Consider the following 14058-nt stretch of genomic DNA (forward strand, 5'->3'; position numbering starts at 1 on the left):
GACATAGTAGCATTTCATTTCTCATGTTTTCACTGAGCCCATAGCACATACTGATGGGTATAAATATACCAGTGGCTTCCTTCGGATCTGCTTTGACATTAGTAGAATTTCAGCTTCAGCAGTCTCCTCCTCATGGTCTATAAGGCCTTGTCAGCAAGGCAAGGCATTGGTTCTTCCTGACAACTAACAGCTTCTCCAGAGATACTTCAACATCTGTGATACACTACAAATATTTTGTTACTAAGTTCCAAGTTGCCAACTCTACAGCAGACCTACATGGAACTGAACTGGAAAGCGAACTGTCATTCTCCTTAAATCACAGAACATCCCGAGACCGAAGAGACCCACAAGGATCATTGAGTGCAACTCCTGCCTCCACACAGGGCAACCTAAAAGTTAAACGATGTATCTAAGAGAACCGTCTGAACACTTCTTGAACTGGAAGCGTTGGTCAGTTCCCAGAGCTATGGTGTCATTGGTATTAGCAAGACTTGGTGGAATGAGTCCCACAATTGGAGTGCTGGGATGGAGGGCTACAGGCTGTTCAGGAGGGATAGGCAGGGCAGGCAAGGTGGAGGAGTTGCACTGTGTGTAAGGGAGGATTTGACTGTACAGTCCTTACAACTAGCGACAATGTGGTTGAAAGCTTCTGGGTGAGGATTAGGGGGATGGAAAACAAAGGAGGTGTTGTAGTGGGTGTCTACTACCTGTCACCCAACCAGGATGTAAGCACTGGTGAGTTATCCTAGAGGCAATGAGGAGAAATTTCAGGATCAGTAGCCCTGGTCCTTAAGAGAGAGATTTCAACTTCCCAGACATCAACTGGGAATATCATACTGCTGAGACGAGCAGGTCTTGGAAATTCTTGAAGTTCGTAGGAGATAACTTCTTGTCACAGGTACTCAGTGAGCCAACTAGGAAAGATGCCCTCCTGGACTTGCTATTTGTGAATAGAGAAGGACTCGTGGGGGATGTGATGGTAGGTGGCTGTCTCGGCCACAGTGACCATGAAATGGTTGAGTTTAAAATTTTCAGTGTAATGAGAAAAAAGGACAGCAGAGTTGCTACCCTGGACTTCAGGGAGAGTAAACTTTAAGCCATTCAGGGAACTATTTAGCAGAGTACCCTGGGAATCTGCTTTTGAGGGCTTAGGAGTCCACGAGTGCTGGTCAGTCTTTAAGAACCACCTTTTAAAAGCACAGGAGCAGGCAATTCCACTGTGTCGTAAGTCAAGCAAGCAAGGCAGAAGACCAGCTTGGCTGAACAGGGAACTCCTCGTGGAACTCAAGAGGAAAAAGAAATTGTATGATCTCTGGAAATGAGGGCAGGCTTCGCAGGAAGATTACAGAGCCATGGTTTGTATATACAGGGAGAAGACACGAAAGGCCAAAGCTCAATTAACATTGAAACTGGCCAGTGTTGTTTCAGATAACAAGAAGGGCTTTTTTAAGTAGGTTAATAGCAAGAGGAGGTCTAAAGAAAGCATTGGACCGATACTTGTTGAAGATGGTCACCTGACTAACAGGGATGAAGAAAAAGCAGAGGCATTCTATACTTTTTTTGCCTCAGTCTTTAATAATACTGGTAGACCTTGGGCTGCCTGGTCCCCTGAGTCAGAGGACCACAAGTGTAGGAACAGTGACTTTCCATTTGTGAACACCACAACTGTAAAGGACCAGCTGTATCAGGTGAATGTTCACAAGTTCATGGCGCCTGATGGGATTCATCCCAGAGTACTGAAGGAGCTAGTGGATGTTATGGCAGGACCCCTCTCAATCATCTGTCAAAGGTCTTGGGAGTCTGGGGAGGTCCCTGCTGACTGGAAGCTAGCCAATGTTACTCCAATTTACAAAAAGGGCATAAGGGAAGACCCAGGAAACAACAGACCTGTTAGTCTAACCTCAGTTCCTGGAAAAATTATGGAGAAAATCATACTTTTGATACTGTCCCTCACAGCATCCTTCTGGACAAGCTGTCCAACTGTGAGATGAGTGGGTTCACGGTGTGCTGGGTGAAGAAATGGCTGAAGGGCAGGGCTCAAAGGGTTGCAGTGAATGGGGCTACATCTGGTTGGCAACCGGTCACCAGAGGTGCTCCTCAGGGTTCAATTCTAGGGCCAGTTCTGTTCAATGTTTTTATCAATGATCTGGATGCTGGAGTTGAGTGCACCATTAGCAAGTTTACTGACTGGGAAGTGGAGAGGGAGGTGCTGATCTCTTCTCCCTGGTATTCAGTGATAGGACACGTAGGAATGGTTCACCGTTGTGTCAGGGGAGGTTCAGACTTGACGTTAGGAAGCATTTCTTTACAGAGGATGGTCAAACACTGGAACAGGCTTCCTGGAGAGGCGGTTGATGTCCCAAGCATGTCAGTGTTTAAGAGGCATTTGAACAATGCCTTTAACATGCTTTAACTTTTGGTGAGCCCTGAATGGGTCAGGCAGTTGGACTAGGCGATCGGTGTAGGTCCCTTCCAACTGAAACGTTCTATTCTGTTCTTGCACACTGACAGCTTGGGGCCATGCCCTCTTCCCTGGGGAGCTTGTTCCAGTGCTTGACCACCCTTTCAGTGAAGAACTTTTTCCCAATATCCCATCTGGACTTCCCCTGATGCAGTTTTAAGCCATTCCCTCACATTCTATCACTGGACATCAGAAAGAGATCAGCACCTCCTTCTCTCCTGCCCCTCATGCGGAAGTTGTAGACAGCAATGAGGTCACCCCTCAGTCTCCTCTTCTCTAAGCTGAACAAACCAAATACCCTCAGCTGCTCCTCATAAGTCACGTCCTCTAGTCCTTTCACCATCTTTGTCGCCCTCCTTTGGACAAATTCTAATATTCTTCACACACCAGGTCTAATACAACCATTTCTATATTTATCTTTCTTAAGCCAACCTATATGCAGTTCCCACCCCCCCACCTCAGAAAACAAATCTTTGTCCACTCATACTGGCACGGAGAGCAAGCTACATACAAAAATATTTCATTTTCTGTATTTTTTCAAGCACATTCACTGACCATTGCTTCAGATGCTGCAACATTGGTCCACGCATTATCTACAACATATTGCCAGCCTCATATTAGGGTCTAAGAAAAAATATAGTACAATTACAGAGGTTTACAAAAACTTATTTTTCAGAGTGTTATGCAGGAGGTCCAAACAAATGACAGACTATGATTCCAGTGCACATGTCTGCCTGTTCTGTTTTGCCTTATACTTAGACTAGCAAAGACCTTTTTAGCCTGGTTTCCCAAGCAAACATCACATGTATGACTCATACTGTCCACCTGCCTCTTCCCACTCTTCCTTTCATCTCCATCCCTCTAAATGAATCTGTTCACCACCAGATTCAGTTAAAATAAACTGAGAAGTAATGTCCTCTGATACACTAAGTTCCCATGAGCTTCATGAAAATCAACAGCTAGGTGGAGGAAAAAGACACAATTTCCTGCACTTGCTGAGCAAAGGGCTGCAGCATGAAGTCAAGCTATCCACACTGCCTAGCTCAAAGGCTATACAATCACCACAGACACAGCTCTGAATCAGTCTGAGCTGGAGCTGGGCATAGTGGCTTTTTTACTCCAAGTAAGAAAGGTCTAGAACAGCAGACGGAGAAGAGAATTGTAATGATGTAAGAAAAATTTGTATGAAGCCTAGTTCCACTGCTCACAGAGCAACTTATCACCAAAATATTTAGGGTACACCTCACTTGCGAATCAGTCACGATGATGCTTCTAGGTCCTACCACAATATCAAATAATGAAAAATAGTACAATGCCTCCTCTGTGTATTGCAGGTAGGACCACATGCACAGTGAAACAAATGGAGTAAACGACTTCCAGGTTGCTTGAACAGAACAATGGTAGTTAAAGGCCAACAGTCCAACACGTATGTCAAGAAATCAGGGAAGAGTATTTTCTCCTTTTTAATATTCAGCTGAATAGCCTTCATATCTGTCAGAATACATAATACAGTAGCTACACACTAGTCTTCAGCCTCTCTGGGTTACCTTCTGCTATGGATAATCCTAATGGTTGGCATAAATTATTGTTTATCAGATTTGCATCAAGAGCAATGTAAAGTAATATACTAAGATATATCTCTAAAATATGGGCAGATTTTAGTATACATATACTGCAAACAGAAAAATCTTATCATAGTTACATGTAGGCACTTCCATATTAAATTTTACTCTATAGGTAACATATTATAACAATATGGAAAATGGAGAAGTATGGGCTTCAGAACAGGCAGGCAGCCTGACCACATACCAAGAGTATCCGGATAGCTTATAAAATCCACTCACAAGAATTCATCCCTGTCACCACCTTATTAGTCACAATAGGCATGACTAGTGTAAGCACATCTCTGCTGCAGTCACAGCAAAATTAACAAACCAACAAATTCCAAAGGAACATAAAACAACATTAAAGATGTTAACCAAGAGTGCTGCTGTTTCTGTTACACCCTCCCCCTTGTTTTTGTGGGGATATGAAGAAAACATGATTAAGAAATACCAATAATGGAAAATACATTAATACTGCCCCACGAAATAGTTTTCCAGTCTCCCCATTGTTCTGGTAAGTCAGTAGAAGACAATTCAAAGAAGAGGGAAAGAGAAACCTACTCGTGTTATGGGCTAAAGTGGCAGAAAGGGTCTTTGTACATTTTTCGGCAGTAAGAGATTTGATGTAATCCACCTCTCCTCAGTAACTCTATCTCAAAAAATAGCTCAAAGAGGTATAAACAGAATTCACTGCATGTTCTCATGCTCTTTTCTCTGAATATCTGCTTTTTTAAATGTGCTATGCAAGCCTCTTTCCAGCTGTCAATCTCAGCAGTGTTAAAACACTAAAACATGTCTGTCCTAATTCCAATCACAGACTGCACTAATCTTACCTATTACTACCTGAGAGCATTGTCACCCAAGCATTGTCACTTATTTTTACAAAAATAGCCCTTCAGCCTCTACAGTGCTAGAGAATTCAACCTCATCCTTAGTAAGGCTCCCAGGTGACAAATAATTCTCACTTCTGAAAACAAAGAGTTGCCTGCTTCTGCTAATTATTTTCCAACACGATTCTAATCTGAGTTAACCTGATTCCAAAATTTAACTACACAAAAATGACAAGTTGAGAACACAAAAATGAATAACACATACGTCTTACCAGAAAAGCCCACAGCTTGACTTCTCAAAGGTGAATATTAGACCACATCAATACATCACATATTAAGTTTAACTCAACGCTACAAAGGAATCGGTGTGCTATGAGAAAACTACTTACATTTTGTAGTAAAAGAGTGTTTGAAACATTAGTTATTTTAATTTTAGGTGAACAGATGGAGTTCATGAGAAATGCAGATACTCTCATGACGGTCAAGTATCCTTTCTGGTGAAAAGCTAAAGACTAAATTATGTAACTTAAAAATCATTAACAGCTAATTTTTGAGAACAACACTGCCTTGAAACCAAGTGACTACAAAAACTGCACTGAAAAGGTCACGCAACTCCCCACTGAAAGAGGTCAATTTTCAAAATTACTCCCTTATTCATGTTGATTTTTGAGGAACTTTAGAGGGTAGATATTAGAGACAAAGGAAAGACAAGCAAGTGAAAAGCATCTCCAGCATCCTTTACCCACATAACGTACACTTGCATGACATGGTCAACACACAGGTCTTCCAGCCTGAAGAGTATTAAGAATGCTTAGTCATTCTGTAAGTCTTCTTCCATATAAATCAGTCATCCTTGCTGCCCTCCTTTGTACATTCTCCAGTTCTACTATATAACTTTTGAGACAGGGTGGAAAGCGGAAAAGATGAAAAAATGCACAAAGCATTCATTCAAGATAGGAATGCACTGTGGATATAAACCGTGGCATGATGATGTTGTCTGTTTTATTCTTTATTCTATTCCTACATCTTCTACATCAACCTTTGAAACCATCAGCTTTTAAGCGGGGGGGGGGGGGGGGGGGGGGGGGGGGGGGGGGGGGGCGGGCAGGGGGGCATCAATAAACATGTGGAAAAGTGTTCCTACTTCCCCTCTGTTAACAGAGAAGGATTGAAACACAAAATTTTCAGGTATGCAGGAAAATAAGCCCGAATTCTATGTCTCTACTAATACAGATTTATCTAATTTTAATCTCATGGCCTTTAAAGCTTTGAAACTGAAGCAACCAGCATAATAGATTTACTCAAAATAGACAAGAACGTCAATCAAGTCTGAAAGCAAGCTGTCCCTGGTAGTTAAAAAAAAAAAAAAAATCCAAGAAAGGCTGTAGTAGGCAGTCTAGACTAACTTGCTCATAGGAAGTATTTAAAAATGTGGTTAGTTTATGCACTGAAGTGCAATCTGTATAATCTTTTTCATTAAAACTCCTATTACTTAGCAACATATTTTCTCCTTGTCTGTAGAACAATCTACTCCTTATTTTGAATCATACATCAGCCAATCCCAACTGAATCTTGTAAGAATTACTTCTTGATAGACTACCCTACTCAACTTTTCAAAGTGTGCTCTAACATCTCCTTGTTTAGTTGTATGACAGAGGGTTAAAAGCATAGGCTGAAATTTACTCATATTCTATTCAAGGTTCTGTTGGCCTCTGCTAGAGGCCTCTCTTTCTTCACTTCTTTTTATGCTAAAAATAAACAATATTTTCCATTTTGTTTGCCCAGGAGTAGCACTATTTAATAGTTTTCTCCTGAATCGGTTATGTTTTCCTGATCAAAAATGGAATACAAACAACAAAGAAACACAACAGTCCGTTTGTAAAAGAGCTAAAGCTAGGAGGTCTCCACATAGTACCAGAACCACTTGCCATGCAGTAGTAACATTTAGCAGTTTTCAAATATACTTATGTATTTAATATAAAAATAGTATGCAAGCTAGTATATGTTATAGTCTTAACACACTCCAACATTTACTTTTTATTCCATTCCTAATGGGACATTTTCATAAAGTAATTTATAATTATGTCGGGCTCTTATTACCAAATACTTAGTTTACACCCCGTTTTGATGAATAGTTTCAGCTACTCCTTCCAATATGCATTAGGTCTCCTATGTTAACACAAAAATGTACCTATCACCAAATATTAAACTAGCCCCTGTTACGTCCCTCTGAAGTTTCCACTTCCATCACTCAATAAATAATTTCACCACCTACAGATTTTGCCAGTTCATTAGTAGCAGTCTTTTTGTCATGTTATGAACTAAGACTCCAACTAGTTTTCTTCCCCATAGCTATTCCCTTAACAATACAGTTTTACTCACCATCCCATGACAACATAGCTTTGTCAGCAACCTCTCACAAGACATTCAGTCAGGAATTTATTTTATTTTGAAATGACACACAAATATAAGTCTTCCACCAGATTTTCAATACTAATTGAATTTTTTCCTGTCCTTGTAACTTGCATCCAGAGGTCAAAATACACTTTTTTCTTTTAAACCCAGAATCTTTCCAGCTACTACAGTAAGACAGTGATCTTTTTCTAAAAGGTAACACTGTAAGAAGGTAGCTGGAAGTGGAAAATAAAAAGTGCCAAGAATGAAGGAATAAAGGGAACTGAAATTTAAGAAAAAGCAGCTTCCACACTTGTAACCTGAGGGGAAGAGAAAAGGGAAGTTTGCCGATCCTGTTGCTCTTCACCTTCTATTTAGCTTTCCTCTTATATTTTATTTTGCTTTTTGACTGTTATGTTTACACACAGATACTTTAATGTCACTGTGTATACTAGAAAATGCAACAGTGTTAATTCCAATATACCCGTTAGTAAAAACAAGGTCAGTTTTTAAGATGACTGTATCTTGATCTGTTCAGCAGTTTTAGTTCATGCTTAAAAACAACCAAAAAAAAAATTCTTACTGAATTTCTCAAACTAGCACAGCACTGTGTTTCAAAACCGGACATGTGTTCTTTTTTCAGTTCTGATGCCCAAGTACATTGTGCAATTTTACAGATTATGACTTTATCTTTCCTGTTTACTTTTCCCTATTCTAAAACTACAACTCCTTTGACTTGATTTATACTGATAAATCACTGGCTACCTTGAAATGCACATACAATCCAAAGGTCTCTCATATTCTTCACCCACCTATATGAGGAACAGATAAAAGGTTTCATTTGTTTCTTTTTTAAAGGACTCTTCTGCTAATCTCCTGCTCCATTTAAATGCTTAGAGCAAAAAATCTTGGTTAGAAACCCCACTAACTAGAAATGTGCACAGAGTATACTCTGTATACTTTTGCCTGTATTCACAGAAGCACAGACAAGAGCTCTCTTCTGCCCACTTCAGGCTGCAAGGTGAAGATACTTGAATGTGTAAAACAATTATTTTGCTGTTTATTTTTAAAATGTGACATCCTCTTCTCGTCAATTTTAAATTGTTTTCTTCCATCTCCACAATGATTTTCAGCAAGATAACTCTAAAATCCTAATAGAAAAAAGTAGATGGGAGTAATTCTGTGCCGTTAGAACTACTTGAGAAGGTCAGTTACTAACACGTATTTGTATTCTCCATGCCATTTACACATAAGACAAATCAAGAGAATGTCCTACTGTGTTTTCAGTAACAGCTATTTATATTTGAAAGAATTATTCTGAAGTGATTTGAGCCAATGAAAGATTCCTTGCATTAGACATCAGAGGCTGAATTTCACTACAAAAGAAAAGACTATAGGCCATACTAGTTACATCACTCCAAGTTAACATCCTTAACAGTGAGGATGTTAAGAAGTCTTCAGGTTTTGAACTGGTTACATTTAAGTATGCTCAGACCCTAGTCACTTAAAGCAGAACATAAGCATCTCTAACATATTGCAGCAATAAGAAAAATGGTGATTAAGAAAAAAGGTTTCAAAAGTCCAAGAACGTAATCTGCTTTGTTAAACACATGCTTCACTCCAATTTTTATTAAAGACTTTATTTTAGTCAAAAGCCGTTATAAAGTAATACAACCAGCTAAGTAAATTTCAGTTTATTCTTCAAAGTCAGTAGAATTTACAAGTTAAATCCAAATCCATATTCTCTTCAAATAGGATTTTGAAAGTGCTTTTTTGACAATACTGAATTACCAAACTGTACATTAGATTACAAACTTACACAATCCTCAACAGTGACTAAGGGGAGAGGGAATTAAAAAAAAAAAAAAAACACCATTTGCCATACATCTGCTGTTACAGAACCACAGCAGTACCCAGTCATGCAAACCTGCAATGATTAATTGCTTCATACTACATACCACATGTGTAGTAGTTACTAAGACCTACACATAACACAAGCATAAAGGTTTCCCTGACATACTTTCCCTGAAATGCTAAGAAATTTAAAAAAAAAAAAAAAAAAAAACCCAACAAAAAACCACCATAGCGCTCTCCCAGGGAAATAATTCTGACATACTATAACTACTCTGACAGCTGATAGCTTCCCTGGAATCTCTGGTGTTCCTCTGTAAAGCAACACTACACTTGCGAAACAGAGCTAAACTTAAGTATGCTGCTGGTTAAACTATTAGGTCCTCAAATACAGCAAAAACATATCCCAAGCAGAAGTAATTAGAACTTTTCATTTACAGAAAGCAATTAAAAACAAAAACTCCCTCTTAAAAGGTACTGTAGCAAATTTTAGCAAAAACCATGCCATGTCACTGTTCTACACGAAAAAAAAAGAGGATGCACCACTCATAAGACCTGTTCTTTTCTACAAGCCTTTGGAATGCCTCTTCTGGACACTCCAACTTGTGCTGATGAGGAAGAGGAGATTTCGCTCTCCAGCCATGTTGTTTTCCTTCAAGAAAACAGAGGTGAGATCTCCGATACTCCCGATGGTCCTTACCTATGACTATTTTATGTCACTACAGGAGAACATCAGCAGATTATGATAAATCTGAACTAACACCTACAGAGAAAGAAAGTGGCCTACTGATGCAATGAAAATGAACTTTTAAAGAAGGACTTGGATGTAACCAACTCCTATTGTCTGCATTTGTACATAGACCAAAGCAACACAGAAGACCATCGCTATACATTGCTTAACTCAGAATTCAAAGAAAGAGTTTGGCAGTTCTGGTTTACAAGCTTCATAAAGACAGCAAAAATGATAGGACTTTGGTTAATCTGACACCACCACAGAAACTGGGGAACCCTGCCCCAATTTACACACTTTCATACAGGAAGGCACACTGGAGTGGCTTTTCTACTGACTTTGAGTCGTATGCAATTCACGCAGAGCTTGAAAGCCGTTTTTTTTTTTTAATGGAGGTGAATGCTACACTGTGCAGAAGCAGGTAAGAGCAGTACTAACCTAGCTTAAAAGATAAGACATTTTTATCAGTAGCTCCACTCTTTCTCTTCAGTCTTTAGGAAAAAAGAGAGTCTTTTTAACCAAGTTAAAAGTAACTTCCAGGAATCACTTAAGCATAGCTTGCAGCAAGCACTTCTTTTTGTCTATCACTCCATCCATTCCCTCTCCAAGCCTTCTCACTTGATTATCTGCATTTCACCCAACAAAATTCTAGGATGAACTTGGGTTTTTGCGGGGAAATTTGGGTTGTGGTTTTTTTAAGCTAACAATGAGTGTTTTTTCTAAGAGCATAAATAGTAGCCACTTCAAATTAATAAACATGGCTTAGGTCATGATTTTTTGATTATGGTACCTTAGTTTTCAAATCTAGTGTTTTAATGGCATAGAAATACTGAAGCATGAAGAAACTGAATGCAATACCAACTTCCTGTCATAGATCCTTACTCCCGACTCTTCTTTGTGTCCAAAAACTAGGAGAAATCTCTTTCCCCACACACATTCTTTTCAGAGAAAAAACAGGAAAGTGGGTAGAAATTCCAACTTATCAAAATTTCCAACTTCATATGGAAAGATAAGAAGGAAAATGAAACGCAGCAGAACTAGCAGACATTCCTCCTTCTTCCAAGGGTTCCACAGACTCAGGAAAAGGGGTTGTCTCTGAACTCTGTCAGTATTCCCATGATTTAAGAAGCACTTGTAGACAGGTGATTATTTAAACTTTATTGCGAACCCTTTAACATAAACAGACAGGCTGACTTACAATGTTTTGTTCACTGATGTTTAGCAACAAATGTAAATTATTTTTCAAACAAAAATAATCCATATCCTTTTGGCAACAAGGTGTCCCATGCCAAGAGATTAAATGAGTACCAGGTATGTAAAACTGCTTCCATGTTTTCAAGTATAATTATGTATTTAAGGGAATTATTCTACAGTAACATTGGAAAGAGACTACTAGTAGTGGTAAGTTACTCAAGCTAGATGGATTTATAGGATCAGACCTTTAAAATACAGCTCAAAATACACACCAAAGAGGTGACAAAAGGATTCTAAACCCACAGTTTCACAAGCAACATCAGCTGAAAGTATTTCTAGTTGCCCCATTTGAAAGCATCTTTGTCAAGAATCCAGATAATCTGTGCTTTTACAACTGTAAAATTTTTCTCAAAAGGATGAAAAATCCTTCAGATTTTTTTCTATGCAAAATTTCTTTAATCTTTATTAGTATTAAAATCAATGAGAAATAAAAACTCAGTTTATGCTTTGACCAACATGGACTCAGATAAGGCAGCATACAAAATTTTAAAAAGCCAGTCCAAGTTAGCAAAGCATTATCACAGCCCAAAAATAATCAGTATGTTTCGATATCACAAAGGGATTAAACCAGAATATGAATTTTAAGGGGAGGCTCTTATTACTATGAAGGCCATATTGTCTTTCACGTGTATGACCATACATAACCCAGCCACCTGCGGTCAGTGACAGTATCACCTAGTACGCCAGTGTTATTAAACTTGCATAACCTGGGGGTTTTTTTAATGCAAAATATCCTGATGACTTTCTATATGACCCAGGTGCCATGTGAAAATACGACTGAAATATGAAAAACTTTTTTACAGTTTCACCCAAACATCAAAGAGCTCCCATTAAAATGATTAGATAGTGTTAAGTCCTTTTCTCTCTTTGATGTACAGTTTAAACATTTACAGATCTGGAAGCAGAGCTAGATCATCCTAGTTAAACTGGGATAAGAATTGGTATTGTTCCAAAAATAAGACAACTACAAATAAAACCAAGTAAATAAACACTTACACCGAGGTGTAACATTTTGCCACAACATAAACAAAGATAAATGACATAAATAGGTCTTTTGAGGTCTTGAATTCACACAGTCTGCTCAGTAAAACATACATTAAGAGGACCCAGAGAGACTAGCAGACACGTATAACTTGAGCAGTAACCATAACGACTTCCCACCCTGCTGTGCCCCCTCCTCTTGAGAGGAGGCACACTACACATATTGTGAGGGGTGACAGCAGCTCATTGTAGAGGGGAAACGGCCCTTCACCTCCTCCCTCCCCAGTTTCACCAAAGGAAGGTGGACTGAAACGTAACAATACCCTTCTCCTCTGCTTTCATCCCCTAGATAAGCAAGCAAGGGCCCCCCGTGAAACTGCCTCTCTGACTCCCAGTCACTAATGCCTCTCGCAATCCACTCAGCATTGACACAGGTCAGGACTCAGCCCTCAGTTACCCTCACTCGAAAGGCCGCAGACAGGAATAAACAAGGTTATTCGCCTGACACCGGACACCAGCGACACGCCACCTCTCCTTCCCCCCCCCCCCCCATACCTCCACGAGCTCACCAAAGTACCGACCCTCCCTCCCTCCCTCCCCTTGCCAGGTGTGGGCCCCGAGGCCCTCAGCCCTGTGCAGACAAGAGCCAGGGTGGGAGACGGCAGGGAAACACAGCAACCCTCCAGTCACCAAATGGGGGCATCGAAAGGGGAGAAGCAACAGCCGCCACCCCCTCCAGCAGGGCCCGGGGGGTGCGAGGACTTGAAGTGGCGGAAAGGAGAGACCGAGACCTTACTACAGCTCCCTTCGCCATTTTAGCCCCCACGCCCATTCCCCTCCTCCCCGCCCCTCAGTGACAGGGGCAGCTCGCACCCGTCCAGAGCCCACCCCCCTGCCCTCGCCGCCCCCGCTTCCCCACGACCGAACGGCGGCGAAGAAGAGCGAGAAAAACGGCAGCCGTTTTTCTCCTCAGGCCGGTCGGGCTCTGCCGGGCCAGACCGCAAAGCGAAACGGCTGCGGCACAGCTTGTTTTGCTTCCTTACCGTGGCTCGCAGCCTCACAGCTGCCGCCGCCTCCTTCTCCTTCCTCCCACCTTTTTCTCTTCTTCTTCTTCTTTTTCTCCTCCTCGCCGCCGCGGCGGCTCCTCACCCCTCCGCGCCGCGCTCCGCCGCCGCCGCCGCCGCGCAGAATGATGCCATCTCACAGCGGCATCGGCGGCTCCTGCACTACAACCCCCCTCCCGCCGCGGCCGCCCCTGCTGCTGCTGCTGCTGCTGCTGCTCTTGCTGCTGCTGCTGCTGCTGCTCCCGCCGCGCGCCCCCAACGGCCGAGCCAGCCTCGTGTGCGCGCGCCCCGGGCACGGGGAGCAGGAACTTGTGGAGCCGCCGCCGCCGCCGCCCGGGCGGGAGGGCCCAGTCGGCACGAAGCAGTGCGCAGCGGCGGTGGGAGGGAAGAGGAGAGCCTGCACCGAGGCTCTTCAAAGGGGACAGGGCTTATTCCTAGCGCCTGCCCCGGGCTGAACCAACTTGGGCGCTGCGGCGGGGAGAAGAGCGGAGCGGACTGAATCAACCTCTCCGGAGGCAGGGGAGGAGGGACCAGGCTCCAGCGCCGGGGTGCCGTCCGCGGGGGAGAGCGTGCTTGGGCAGGATAAGGAAGGCTTTTGTGAGTCGCTGCCCCCCCCCCCCCCCGCCCCGAGAAAGCTCCCTTACGGCGGCGGCGGCGAGAGCCAGCACACCCCGGTGGTGTGCAAGCGATAAAGACCCGGGGGGTGTCTCCTCCAGCCGCCTCCCTCCCGGGCTACGCAGGCAGGGCGGGCTCCCGCGCCCCGCCGGGAGGCTGCGCCGCGGCCGTGACAGCCGCACCGTTTGGGAGCCCGCGGGATCCGTCCGGCTGGTCCCCTTCCTCTGCCGTCTGACCTCTTCTCCCTCTCTGAGTGACTTCGGCTTTCCCGTAC

At 42.4% G+C, this 14058-nt stretch overlaps 1 protein-coding gene across 2 annotated transcripts in view; it reads right to left on the reverse strand.

Moving 5' to 3' along the window:
• WWP1 (WW domain containing E3 ubiquitin protein ligase 1) overlaps positions 1-13221 on the reverse strand; it is a 67910-nt gene extending 54689 nt beyond the window's left edge. For both annotated transcript variants that reach the window (XM_050892758.1, XM_050892755.1), the window contains exon 1: positions 13149-13221. The gene's annotated coding sequence lies outside the window, so the exon portion shown is untranslated. The remainder of the gene's footprint in view (positions 1-13148) is intronic.
• Positions 13222-14058: the final 837 nt, after the last annotated feature.

Source organism: Gymnogyps californianus, chromosome 2 (genome assembly GCF_018139145.2).
Source record: "Gymnogyps californianus isolate 813 chromosome 2, ASM1813914v2, whole genome shotgun sequence".
Lineage (NCBI taxonomy): Eukaryota > Metazoa > Chordata > Aves > Accipitriformes > Cathartidae > Gymnogyps > Gymnogyps californianus.